Genomic DNA, 15,180 nt, shown 5'->3' with positions numbered 1-15,180 from the left:
TGTACACACACTACACACACTCTATTTCCTTCTGATAACTGATTGATTATTGTAATTAGTTAGTTGTACTTCCTGACTGTTACTACTTACTTACTGTACTAGTAGGGACACTCACTCAGTCACCTCACCCACCAACCCACTCCATTAAAGTACCCCACTTTTCACCCGCCCTTTTAAAAAACTTTTGTCTATACGCCCAAAACATCGAAGATGTCTGGAAGTGGCAGCCAGCGCGGTTTGGGCAAGGGGAAGGGCAGCAAGGGAATCAGGAGGAGAGGGAGCAGCATTGTGGCAGGCCGCGGCCGCGCCACCATGCACAGTTCCGCAGCAGCAGCAGCAGCGTCAGTGGCTAACATTCCTCCCATAGCCACTGGCCGTGGACGCCTTGGGCGCCGCCCAGCAGGAGCATCTGCAACTCACGCTGCAGAGACACAGCAGCAGCAGCGTGTAGCACCTGCTCCGATTTTCCTCCAGCCGGGTCGGAAACGTCCCATTGAGGAAAAGCATGCAGACACTGTGGTGCAACTCATGACGGAGGATGAGCAGCCCGCCATCAGCTCTGCATCCGAGGCCTCCACCCTCACCACCACCACCACCACCCCTGTTCGCAGCAGCCGCCCAGCAGGGTCTGGGGAGGAGGCCAGTTCACCGTCACAAGTTGGCGACCTGTCACTCAGCAGTCTTTTTACCCCAGGCACCATCAGGGTATTGTCTGCTGTTGTTGGCGATTTTGAGGAGGAGATGCTGATGGGCACTTAGGGGGATGAGGGATTGGACAGCAAGACTGTGGCGACAGTCAAGCAGCCCATCCATGCATCAGGAGAGGAGTTTGGGGGGTCATCATCCCAGCAGGACATGTTTCAGGAGGGGGAGGATGATGATGACCCGGTGACAGACAGAGACTGGGTGCCACCACCTCCAGGGGATGTCGTCCTCAGCAGCTCTGAGGAGGAGGAGGAGGATGCTCTTGTGGGCCTTGCAAGGAGGCGCATCATTGCAAGCATTGGCAGCAGTAGGCAGGTCCCACAGCCTGCTGGTGTCTCAGGCTCAGCAGCAGCAGCAGCAGCATCTGCCAGTACCACCACCAGCCGCACCCAAGCCCCCCCCCCAACCACCACAGGGAGACAGGCAGCAGCGCTTCCATGCCGCAGGGGGATGTTTCTGTCACCAATCTGGCGATATTTCACCATGCCCACTGTGTACAGCAAGTACGCCACTTGCAACCACTGTCAGCGGAAGTTGAGCAGAGGTGCAGACCCCTTAAAGTTCAGCACCAGCTCGCTCATCAACCACCTTGCTGCGAAACATTTCCACCAGCATGAGGAGTTCCAGAGGCTGAAGGCATCTGGTGCTGGCAGTGGCACCACACCCATCACTGCACAGCCTTCAGCAGCAGCAGCAGCAGCAACAGCAGCCACCCGCCCTCCTGCTCCTCCAGCAGCACCAGCAGGAGTGCGGAAACGCACTGCTCCTCCCCCCTCTGCAACTCCTGCCGCCGACACTGAGGCCTGTTCTGGCAGCCAGTCCTCAGTGGCCTCCTCCGCTGTGTCTGCTGATTCCCGTGCCAGCAAAAGGCCACGCCAGAGCCTTTTGAGCGAGTCCTTCCAGGGGGTGGTTAGGGCTCTGCCTCCCAGCAGCCGTCGCGTGGGGCAGCTGAACGGCTTGCTGGCACGGGCCATGTGCTCCCAACTCCTGCCGTACACGCTCGTGCAGGAGGGGAGCGACATTCGTGCGCTGCTTGCTTGCGCAGCCCCAGACTGGCAGCTCCCCAGCAGACACTTTTTCTCCCGCAAGGCCATTCCTGCACTGCACCGCTTTGTGATGGCCAATGTGGAGCGAGGGCTGGAGCACGCGGTTGGTGAAAGGGTCCACGTCACCATGGACTCCTGGAGCAGCCGCTTCGGGACAGGCCGCTACCTGTCCTTCACTGTCCACTGGGTCAGCTTGGTGGAAGGGGGTGAGGATGGGAGAGCAGCAGCGGGCACAGCAGCAGCAGCAACACAGTGGGTGGTGCCACCCCGCAGGGTCAGGGGAACTGCAGCAGGTTCCTCCGATCCTCTGCCATCCTCCGGCACACCTGGCCAAACCCCCCGCCTCAGCAGCAGCGTGAAGGCCCGCCACTGCCAAGCGCTGCTGCACTTGGTCAGCCTTGGGAAGACCAAGCTGACGGCAACCCATGTGTTGGCCAAACTCCAGGAGCAGGAGAGGATTTGGCTGACCCCCAGAGGCCTCAGAGTCGGAGAGGTGGTGGCCGACAATGGGGCCAATTTGGTTGCCGCAATAGACAGGGGAAACCTGACCCACATCCCCTGTCTTGCCCACGTGCTGAACCTGGTGGTGCAAAAGTTCTTGCGCACCTACCAGGGGATGGGCGAACTGCTGGAAACGGCAAGGAACGTTGTGCGTCACTTCCGGCGCTCGGCTGCAGCCTGTGCGAGCCTGGAAGACGTGCAAAAGGAGCTGGAGCTGCCACGCCATCGGCTGATCCTTGACGTTCCGACTCGCTGGAACTCCACCCTGGCGATGTTGGAGCGTCTGGTTGAACAGAAGCACGCTGTCAACCAGTACCTTGCCCTGGCCACTGTTTCCGCCGCTCAGAGAAGGGACAAGACCAGCAACATCCCGTCCATCGTCCCCGATGATGACTGGAGGCACATGCAGCAGGTGTGCTTAGTGCTGGCTCCCTTTCTGCAGGCCACTAACATGGTGAGCAGGGACCATGCTATGGTCTGCGAGTGGGTGCCCCTGGTTTGTCTGCTGAACAGGGCCCTCGATGCTTTGCTGGAACAGGGAGCGGCATCCTTGGACCAGCAGGAGCGGCAAGCAGCTGCACAGTCCACCTCTGAGGGGGAGGAGGAGGAGGACTTGGTGGAGGTCCCTGACCTTGCTGCTGATGAGGGGGAGCAGCACAGTGCAGCTGAGTTGGTGCGGGGGTGGAGAGAGGATGAGGCTGACGAGGCAGAGGAGGAGGAGGAGGATGAGGACAGCAGCACTGCCGTCGATGTGCCAGCAGACGTGGCCCGCCTCTTCCCAATGGCAGCGCACATGCTGAGGTGCCTGCGCAGGGACCCTAGGGTGATCCAGATGAAGCAGAGGGAGGACATCTGGATCAGCATGATGTTTGACCCACGCCTCAAGGGGAAGTTGAGCCAGTTCCTGCCGCCTGCAGGAGGAGACCCAGCGCAACAAATAAGGAGCTTGCAGCAGGCCCTTGTTGAGCGCTTGGAGGAAGCCTTCCCCCAGCCTTCCACCCCCACTGTCCAGCAGCCAGCACAGAGGCAGCAGCAGGTGCCTGCATCCAGCAGCAAGCGCCCCACAGACCTGCTGTCTCTCAGCCACGAGCTCTACAGGACTGTAGAGGCTCCGGCAGCAGTGACTAGAGAGGAGGTGCATGATGCAGCAGCATCCTCCTCCGGTCACAGCCAGCGCCTGACCCGCATGGTGGCTGACTACATGGGGTCCTACAGCGGGCTTGACAGTGATGCCCCTGTTGATCCCATGGAGTATTGGGTCAAGCGCCTGGAGATCTGGAGCGAGCTGGCGCAGTACGCCCTGGAAGTGCTGTCCTGCCCCCCTTCCAGCGTGCTGTCCGAGCGCTGCTTCAGTGCAGCTGGTGGCGTGGTCACCGAGAAACGCTCACGTCTGTCTCACAAGTCTGTGGACAGACTGACGTTTCTCAAGATGAACCAGGCGTGGGTGGAAGGCGAGTTCCTGGCCCCTGTTGTCGGCGAGAGGGGGACATGAACTGGCTGCCGGAACTTAGAACCATCGTTAATGTGCCTTACCACCCTTTACCACCTCCTGGCTCCTGCTCACTAAGCCAGCCTGGTTCACTTTGACTATTACGTCGCCTGCAGCCACACATTTTACACCTACAGTGGGCTGCTGTGTACTGCCCTTCTGCTGTCTGTCTGTGTTTCCCACTGCCAGGGTACACAGATTTACCTTCTGCTGCCACTATGCCACCAGCTATTACGTCAAAAAATAGCTATATCTGTGTAATGGGTTGTAAAACCAAAACCAAAAAACCATTAAAAAAAAAAAGGTTTAATTTTTCTGAGGTGCCCGGGTTGAAAACTGTGTTGTCCCAGTTGTGTATTGGACACGATGTGGGCTGCACGACCGCTGTCTGGGACCTCCTGTTGTGTTTATTTACGGCCTGGTATCACCGCTAGGTACCAGGGCTATTATGTCACGCTGCCTACCTGCTGCCACACTCACACTACTCCTTCATTCCTCCTGCTGATGCTGCTGTCTGTCTGTGTTTCCCACTGCCAGGGTACACAGAATTAACTTCTGCTGCCACTATGCCACCAGCTATTACGTCAAACAATAGCTGCTCACATAATTACTCCTCCATTCCTCCTGCTGCTGCTGCTGTCTGTCTGTGTTTCCCACTGCCAGGGTACACAGAATTACCTTCTGCTGCCACTATGCCACCAGCTATTACGTCAAAAAATAGCTATATCTGTGTAATGGGTTGTAAAACCAAAACCAAAAAACCATTAAAAAAAAAAGGTTTAATTTTTCTGAGGTGCCCGGGTTGAAAACTGTGTTGTCCCAGTTGTGTATTGGACACGATGTGGGCTGCACGACCGCTGTCTGGGACCTCCTGTTGTGTTTATTTACAGCCCTGGTATCACCGCTAGGTACCAGGGCTATTATGTCACGCTGCCTGCCTCATTGACTGCCTGCTGCCACACACTCATCCTCCTTCTCCTGCTGCTGAATTTACCTCCTGCTGTCTGTGTGTTTCCACTGCCAGGGAGCACATACAATGGCGCTTCCAACATGCGTGCGCCCACCAGCTATTTGTTACGCTCAAAAATAGCTGCATTTCTTTAAAAAAAAATGGAAAGAGAAATAAGTGAAGAAGAAGAAGACGATATAGGAGAAGGAGAAGAAGAAGAAGATGAAGAAGATGAAGAAGATGAAGAAGAAGATGAAGAAGATGAAGAAGATGAAGAAGAAGATGAAGAAGATGAAGAAGATGAAGAAGAAGAAGAAGAAGAAGATGATGAAGAAGAAGAAGATGAAGAAGAAGAAGAAGAAGAAGAAGATGAAGAAGATGAAGAAGATGAAGAAGATGAAGAAGAAGAAGATGAAGAAGAAGAAGAAGAAGAAGATGAAGAAGAAGAAGATGAAGAAGATGAAGAAGATGAAGAAGAAGAAGATGAAGAAGAAGAAGAAGAAGATGAAGAAGAAGAAGAAGAAGATGAAGAAGAAGAAGAAGATGAAGATGAAGAAGAAGATGAAGAAGATGAAGAAGAAGAAGAAGAAGAGGAAGAAGAAGATGAAGAAGAAGAAGAAGATTAGAAGATGAAGAAGAAGAAGATGAAGAAGAAGAAAAAGAAGAAGACAATATAGAAGAAGAAGAAGAAGATATAGAAGAAGATATAGAAGAAGAAGATATAGAAGATAAAGAAGAAGAAGAAGAAGAAGAAGAAGTATATACAGTACTGAACAAAATTCTGGACACAACTTCTCTTTCCACCTTTTTTTTTTTAAAGGAACATCCCCACATAATCACTTGCTGTTGTTACTTGGAAAAAAAGATGTTTCTTGCATCATTCACCCTCAAAACAAGTGTTGGAAGCTATTTAAGGCCAATTCGAATAGTCAGCTCGAATAATGAGCTCGAATACCGACTCGAATAGTCAGCTCGAAGTCCGAGGTCGAATCGAATAGTAAAAATTATTCGACTCGAATATTCGACTGACCTCGAATAATTTACTATTCGAATTCGACCAAACTCGAATTTTAAAAAGGGGTATTTGAGCACCACTGCTCCCCAATCCTTATTCCACTGACAGCCTTTACACATGACATTCCCCTCACCTCCTCTCATGGCATCAGTCGTACTAAGCGGGGATCCCAGCCAGCCAATAACCAGCAGTAACAACTGACAGGGGATCAGAGCTTTTCCCTCACCTCCTCTCATGGCATCAGACATACTAAGGGGGGATCACAGCCAGCCAGTAACCAGCAATAACAACTGACAGAGGATCAGAGCTTTCCCCTCACCTCCTCTCATGGCATCAGACATACTAAGGGGGGATCACAGCCAGCCAATAACCAGCAGTAACAACTGACAGAGGATCAGAGCTTTCCCCTCACCTCCTCTCATGGCATCAGTCATACTAAGCGGGGATCCCAGCCAGCCAATAACCAGCAGTAACAACTGACAGAGGATCAGAGCTTTCCCCTCACCTCCTCTCATGGCATTAGACATACTAAGGGGGGGGGGGGATCACAGCCAGCCAATAACCAGCAATAACAACAGACAGAGGATCAGAGCTTTCCCCTCACCTCCTCTCATGGCATCAGACATACTAAGGAGGGGATCACAGCCAGCAAATAACCAGCCGTAACAACTGACAGAGGATCAGAGCTTTCCCCTCACCTCCTCTCATGGCATCAGTCATACTAAGCGGGGATAACAGCCAGCCAATAACCGGCATTAACAAGTGACAGAGGATCAGAGCTTTCCCCTCACCTCCTCTCATGGCATCAGTCATACTAAGCGGGGATCCCAGCCAGCCAATAACCAGCAGTAACAACTGACAGAGGATCAGAGCTTTCCCCTCACCTCCTCTCATGGCATCAGTCATACTAAGCGGGGATAACAGTCAGCCAAAAACCGGCAATAACAACTGACAGAGGATCAGAGCTTTCCCCTCACCTCCTCTCATGGCATCAGTCATACTAAGGGGGGATCACAGCCAGCCAATAACCAGCAGTAACAACTGACAGAGGATCAGAGCTTTCCCATCACCTCCTCTCATGGCATCAGTCATACTAAGCGGGGATCCCAGCCAGCCAATAACCAGCAGTAACAACTGACAGAGGATCAGAACTTTCCCCTCACCTCCTCTCATGGCATCAGACATACTAAGGGGGGGATCACAGCCAGCCAATAACCAGCAGTAACAACTGACAGAGGATCAGAGCTTTCTCCTCACCTCCTCTCATGGCATAAGTCATTCTAAGGGGGGATCCCAGCCAGCCAATAACCAGCAGTAACAAGTGACAGAGGATCAGAGCTTTCCCCTCACCTCCTCTAATGGCATCAGACATACTAAGGGGGGGATCCCAGCCAGCCAATAACCAGAAGTAACAACTGAAAGAGGATCAGAGCTTTCTCCTCACCTCCTCTCATGGCATCGGACATACTAAGGGGGGGGGGGGGGATCCCAGCCAGCCAATAACCAGCAATAACAACTGACAGAGGATCAGAGCTTTCTCCTCACCTCCTCTCATGGCATCGGTCATACTAAGCGGGGATCCCAGCCAGCCAATAACCAGCAGTAACAACTGACAGAGGATCAGAGCTTTCCCCTCACCTCCTCTCATGGCATCAGTCATACTAAGGGGGAGACACAACCAGCAAATAACCAGCAATAACAACTGACAGAGGATCAGAGCTTTTCCCTCACCTCCTCTCAGGGCATTAGACATACTAAGGGGGGATCACAGCCAGTCAATAACCAGAAGTAACAACTGACAGAGGATCAGAACGTTCCCCTCACCTCCTCTCATGGCATCAGTCATTCTAAGGGGGGATCCCAGCCAGCCAATAACCAGAAGTAACAACTGACAGAGTATCAGAGCTTTCTCCTCACCTCCTCTCATGGCATCAGACTTACTAAGGGGGGATCCCAGCCAGCCAATAACCAGCAATAACAACTGACAGAGGATCAGAGCTTTCTCCTCACCTCCTCTCATGGCATCGGTCATACTAAGCGGGGATCCCAGCCAGCCAATAACCAGCAGTAACAACTGACAGAGGATCAGAGCTTTCCCCTCACCTCCTCTCATGGCATCAGTCATTCTAAGGGGGGATCCCAGCCAGCCAATAACCAGCAGTAACAAGTGACAGAGGATAAGAGCTTTCCCCTCACCTCCTCTCATGGCATCAGACATACTAAGGGGGGATCCCAGCCAGCCAATAACCAGCAGTAACAACTGACAGAGGATCAAAGCTTTCCCCTCACCTCCTCTCATGGCATCAGTCATACTAAGCGGGGATCCCAGCCAGCCAATAACCAGCAGTAACAACTGACAGAGGACCAGAGCTTTCTCCTCACCTCCTCTCATGGCATCAGTCATTCTAAGGGGGGATCCCAGCCAGCCAATAACCAGCAGTAACAAGTGACAGAGGATCAGAGCTTTCCCCTCACCTCCTCTCATGGCATCAGACATACTAAGGGGGGATCCCAGCCAGCCAATAACCAGCAGTAACAACTGACAGAGGATCAAAGCTTTCCCCTCACCTCCTCTCATGGCATCGGTCATACTAAGCGGGGATCCCAGCCAGACAATAACCAGCAATAACAACTGACAGAGGATCAGAGCTTTTCCCTCACCTCCTCTCAGGGCATTAGACATACTAAGCGGGGGATCACAGCCAGCCAATAACCAGCAATAACAACAGACAGAGGATCAGAGCTTTCTCCTCACCTCCTCTCATGGCATCAGTCATTCTAAGGGGGGATCCCAGCCAGCCAATAACCAGCAGTAACAAGTGACAGAGGATCAGAGCTTTCCCCTCACCTCCTCTCATGGCATCAGACATACTAAGGGGGGATCCCAGCCAGCCAATAACCAGCAGTAACAACTGACAGAGGATCAAAGCTTTCCCCTCACCTCCTCTCATGGCATCAGTCATACTAAGCGGGGATCCCAGCCAGCCAATAACCAGAAGTAACAACTGACAGAGGATCAGAACGTTCCCCTCACCTCCTCTCATGGCATCAGTCATTCTAAGGGGGGGTCCCAGCCAGCCAATAACCAGAAGTAACAACTGACAGAGGATCAGAGCTTTCTCCTCACCTCCTCTCATGGCATCAGACTTACTAAGGGGGGATCCCAGCCAGCCAATAACCAGCAATAACAACTGACAGAGGATCAGAGCTTTCTCCTCACCTCCTCTCATGGCATCGGTCATACTAAGCGGGGATCCCAGCCAGCCAATAACCAGCAGTAACAACTGACAGAGGATCAGAGCTTTCCCCTCACCTCCTCTCATGGCATCAGTCATTCTAAGGGGGGATCCCAGCCAGCCAATAACCAGCAGTAACAAGTGACAGAGGATAAGAGCTTTCCCCTCACCTCCTCTCATGGCATCAGACATACTAAGGGGGAGACACAGCCAGCCAATAACCAGCAGTAACAACTGACAGAGGATCAGAGCTTTCCTCTCACCTCCTCTCATGGCATCAGACATACTAAGGGGGGTGGGAGGATCCCAGCCAGCCAATAACCATCAATAACAACTGACAGAGGATCAGAGCTTTCTCCTCACCTCCTCTCATGGCATCAGTCATACTAAGCGGGGTTCCCAGTCAGCCAATAACCAGCAGTAACAACTGACAGAGGATCAGAGCTTTCCCCTCACCTCCTCTCATGGCATCAGACATACTAAGGGGGGATCACAGCCAGCAAATAACCAGCAATAACAAGTGACAGAGGATCAGAGCTTTCTCCTCACCTCCTCTCAGGGCATCAGTCATACTAAGGGGGGATCACAGCCAGCCAATAACCAGCAGTAACAACTGACAGAGGATCAGAGCTTTCCCCTCACCTCCTCTCATGGCATCAGTCATACTAAGGGGGAGACACAACCAGCAAATAACCAGCAATAACAACTGACAGAGGATCAGAGCTTTTCCCTCACCTCCTCTCAGGGCATTAGACATACTAAGGGGGGATCACAGCCAGTCAATAACCAGAAGTAACAACTGACAGAGGATCAGAACGTTCCCCTCACCTCCTCTCATGGCATCAGTCATTCTAAGGGGGGATCCCAGCCAGCCAATAACCTGAAGTAACAACTGACAGAGGATCAGAGCTTTCTCCTCACCTCCTCTCATGGCATCAGACTTACTAAGGGGGGATCCCAGCCAGCCAATAACCAGCAATAACAACTGACAGAGGATCAGAGCTTTCTCCTCACCTCCTCTCATGGCATCGGTCATACTAAGCGGGGATCCCAGCCAGCCAATAACCAGCAGTAACAACTGACAGAGGATCAGAGCTTTCCCCTCACCTCCTCTCATGGCATCAGTCATTCTAAGGGGGGATCCCAGCCAGCCAATAACCAGCAGTAACAAGTGACAGAGGATAAGAGCTTTCCCCTCACCTCCTCTCATGGCATCAGACATACTAAGGGGGGATCCCAGCCAGCCAATAACCAGCAGTAACAACTGACAGAGGATCAAAGCTTTCCCCTCACCTCCTCTCATGGCATCAGTCATACTAAGCGGGGATCCCAGCCAGCCAATAACCAGCAGTAACAACTGACAGAGGACCAGAGCTTTCTCCTCACCTCCTCTCATGGCATCAGACATTCTAAGGGGGGATCCCAGCCAGCCAATAACCAGAAGTAACAACTGACAGAGGATCAGAGCTTTCTCCTCACCTCCTCTCATGGCATCAGACATACTAAGGGGGGATCACAGCCAGCCAATAACCAGCAGTAACAAGTGACAGAGGATAAGAGCTTTCCCCTCACCTCCTCTCATGGCATCAGACATACTAAGGGGGGATCCCAGCCAGCCAATAACCAGCAGTAACAACTGACAGAGGATCAAAGCTTTCCCCTCACCTCCTCTCATGGCATCAGTCATACTAAGCGGGGATCCCAGCCAGCCAATAACCAGCAGTAACAACTGACAGAGGACCAGAGCTTTCTCCTCACCTCCTCTCATGGCATCAGTCATTCTAAGGGGGGATCCCAGCCAGCCAATAACCAGCAGTAACAAGTGACAGAGGATCAGAGCTTTCCCCTCACCTCCTCTCATGGCATCAGACATACTAAGGGGGGATCCCAGCCAGCCAATAACCAGCAGTAACAACTGACAGAGGATCAAAGCTTTCCCCTCACCTCCTCTCATGGCATCGGTCATACTAAGCGGGGATCCCAGCCAGACAATAACCAGCAATAACAACTGACAGAGGATCAGAGCTTTTCCCTCACCTCCTCTCAGGGCATTAGACATACTAAGGGGGGGATCACAGCCAGCCAATAACCAGCAATAACAACAGACAGAGGATCAGAGCTTTCTCCTCACCTCCTCTCATGGCATCAGTCATTCTAAGGGGGGATCCCAGCCAGCCAATAACCAGCAGTAACAAGTGACAGAGGATCAGAGCTTTCCCCTCACCTCCTCTCATGGCATCAGACATACTAAGGGGGGATCCCAGCCAGCCAATAACCAGCAGTAACAACTGACAGAGGATCAAAGCTTTCCCCTCACCTCCTCTCATGGCATCAGTCATACTAAGCGGGGATCCCAGCCAGCCAATAACCAGAAGTAACAACTGACAGAGGATCAGAACGTTCCCCTCACCTCCTCTCATGGCATCAGTCATTCTAAGGGGGGGTCCCAGCCAGCCAATAACCAGAAGTAACAACTGACAGAGGATCAGAGCTTTCTCCTCACCTCCTCTCATGGCATCAGACTTACTAAGGGGGGATCCCAGCCAGCCAATAACCAGCAATAACAACTGACAGAGGATCAGAGCTTTCTCCTCACCTCCTCTCATGGCATCGGTCATACTAAGCGGGGATCCCAGCCAGCCAATAACCAGCAGTAACAACTGACAGAGGATCAGAGCTTTCCCCTCACCTCCTCTCATGGCATCAGTCATTCTAAGGGGGGATCCCAGCCAGCCAATAACCAGCAGTAACAAGTGACAGAGGATAAGAGCTTTCCCCTCACCTCCTCTCATGGCATCAGACATACTAAGGGGGAGACACAGCCAGCCAATAACCAGCAGTAACAACTGACAGAGGATCAGAGCTTTCCTCTCACCTCCTCTCATGGCATCAGACATACTAAGGGGGGTGGGAGGATCCCAGCCAGCCAATAACCATCAATAACAACTGACAGAGGATCAGAGCTTTCTCCTCACCTCCTCTCATGGCATCAGTCATACTAAGCGGGGTTCCCAGTCAGCCAATAACCAGCAGTAACAACTGACAGAGGATCAGAGCTTTCCCCTCACCTCCTCTCATGGCATCAGACATACTAAGGGGGGATCACAGCCAGCAAATAACCAGCAATAACAAGTGACAGAGGATCAGAGCTTTCTCCTCACCTCCTTTCAGGGCATCAGTCATACTAAGGGGGGATCACAGCCAGCCAATAACCAGCAGTAACAACTGACAGAGGATCAGAGCTTTCCCCTCACCTCCTCTCATGGCATCAGTCATACTAAGGGGGAGACACAACCAGCAAATAACCAGCAATAACAACTGACAGAGGATCAGAGCTTTTCCCTCACCTCCTCTCAGGGCATTAGACATACTAAGGGGGGATCACAGCCAGTCAATAACCAGAAGTAACAACTGACAGAGGATCAGAACGTTCCCCTCACCTCCTCTCATGGCATCAGTCATTCTAAGGGGGGATCCCAGCCAGCCAATAACCTGAAGTAACAACTGACAGAGGATCAGAGCTTTCTCCTCACCTCCTCTCATGGCATCAGACTTACTAAGGGGGGATCCCAGCCAGCCAATAACCAGCAATAACAACTGACAGAGGATCAGAGCTTTCTCCTCACCTCCTCTCATGGCATCGGTCATACTAAGCGGGGATCCCAGCCAGCCAATAACCAGCAGTAACAACTGACAGAGGATCAGAGCTTTCCCCTCACCTCCTCTCATGGCATCAGTCATTCTAAGGGGGGATCCCAGCCAGCCAATAACCAGCAGTAACAAGTGACAGAGGATAAGAGCTTTCCCCTCACCTCCTCTCATGGCATCAGTCATACTAAGCGGGGATCCCAGCCAGCCAATAACCAGCAGTAACAACTGACAGAGGACCAGAGCTTTCTCCTCACCTCCTCTCATGGCATCAGTCATTCTAAGGGGGGATCCCAGCCAGCCAATAACCAGAAGTAACAACTGACAGAGGATCAGAGCTTTCTCCTCACCTCCTCTCATGGCATCAGACATACTAAGGGGGGATCCCAGCCAGCCAATAACCAGCAGTAACAACTGACAGAGGATCAAAGCTTTCCCCTCACCTCCTCTCATGGCATCGGTCATACTAAGCGGGGATCCCAGCCAGACAATAACCAGCAATAACAACTGACAGAGGATCAGAGCTTTTCCTTCACCTCCTCTCAGGGCATTAGACATACTAAGGGGGGGGGGGGATCACAGCCAGCCAATAACCAGCAATAACAACAGACAGAGGATCAGAGCTTTCTCCTCACCTCCTCTCATGGCATCAGTCATTCTAAGGGGGGATCCCAGCCAGCCAATAACCAGCAGTAACAAGTGACAGAGGATCAGAGCTTTCCCCTCACCTCCTCTCATGGCATCAGACATACTAAGGGGGGATCCCAGCCAGCCAATAACCAGCAGTAACAACTGACAGAGGATCAAAGCTTTCCCCTCACCTCCTCTCATGGCATCAGTCATACTAAGCGGGGATCCCAGCCAGCCAATAACCAGCAGTAACAACTGACAGAGGACCGGAGCTTTCTCCTCACCTCCTCTTATGGCATCAGACATACTAAGGGGGGAGGGGGGGGATCCCAGCCAGCCAATAACCAGCAATAACAACAGACAGAGGATCAGAGCTTTCTCCTCACCTCCTCTCAGTGCATCAGTCATACTAAGGGGGGATCACAGCCAGCCAATAACCAGCAATAAAAACTGACAGAGGATCAGAGCTTTCCCCTCACCTCCTTACATGGCATCAGACCTACTAAGGGGGAGACACAGCCAGCCAATAACCAGCAGTAACAACTGACAGAGGATCAAAGCTTTCCCCTTACCTCCTCTCATGGCATCAGACATACTAAGGGGGGGGAGGATCCCAGCCAGCCAATAACCATCAATAACAACTGACAGAGGATCAGAGCTTTCTCCTCACCTCCTCTCATGGCATCAGTCATACTAAGCGGGGTTCCCAGTCAGCCAATAACCAGCAGTAACAACTGACAGAGGACCAGAGCTTTCTCCTCACCTCCTCTCATGGCATCAGACATACTAAGGGGGGGATCACAACCAGCCAATATACAGCAATATCAACTGACAGAGGATCAGAGCTTTCCCCTAACCTCCTTTCATGGCATCAGACATACTAAGGGGGAGACACAGCCAGCCAATAACCAGCAGTAACAACTGACAGAGGATCAGAGCTTTCCTCTCACCTCCTCTCATGGCATCAGACATACTAAGGGGGGGGAGGATCCCAGCCAGCCAATAACCATCAATAACAACTGACAGAGGATCAGAGCTTTCTCCTCACCTCCTCTCATGGCATCAGTCATACTAAGCGGGGTTCCCAGTCAGCCAATAACCAGCAGTAACAACTGACAGAGGATCAGAGCTTTCCCCTCACCTCCTCTCATGGCATCAGACATACTAAGGGGGGATCACAGCCAGCAAATAACCAGCAATAACAAGTGACAGAGGATCAGAGCTTTCTCCTCACCTCCTCTCAGGGCATCAGTCATACTAAGGGGGATCACAGCCAGCCAATAACCAGCAATAACAACTGACAGAGGATCAGAGCTTTCCTCTCACCTCCTCTCATGGCATCAGACATACTAAGGGGGGGGATCCCATCCAGCCAATAACCAGCAATAACAACTGACAGAGGATCAGAGCTTTCTCCTCACCTCCTCTCATGGCATCAGTCATACTAAGCGGGGATCCCAGCCAGCCAATAACCAGCAGTAACAACTGACAGAGGATCAGAGCTTTCCCCTCACCTCCTCTCATGGCATCAGACATACTAAGGGGGGATCACAGCCAGCAAATAACCAGCAATAACAAGTGACAGAGGATCAGAGCTTTCCCCTCACCTCCTCTCATGGCATCAGGCATACTAAGGGGGGGGGGGGGGGGATCCCAGCCAGCCAATAACCAGCAATAACAACTGACAGAGGATCAGAGCTTTCTCCTCACCCCCTCTCATGGCATCAGTCATACTAAGCGGGGATCCCAGTCAGCCAATAACCAGCAGTAACAACTGACAGAGGATCAGAGCTTTCCCCTCACCTCCTCTCATGGCATCAGACATACTAAGGGGGGATCACAGCCAGCAAATAACCAGCAATAACAAGTGACAGAGGATCAGAGCTTTCTCCTCACCTCCTCTCAGGGCATCAGTCATACTAAGGGGGATCACAGCCAGCCAATAACCAGCAATAACAACT

The sequence above is a fragment of the Hyperolius riggenbachi genome, chromosome 1, assembly GCF_040937935.1.
Source record: "Hyperolius riggenbachi isolate aHypRig1 chromosome 1, aHypRig1.pri, whole genome shotgun sequence".
NCBI lineage: Eukaryota > Metazoa > Chordata > Amphibia > Anura > Hyperoliidae > Hyperolius > Hyperolius riggenbachi.
This window is presented reverse-complemented; position numbering follows the sequence as displayed.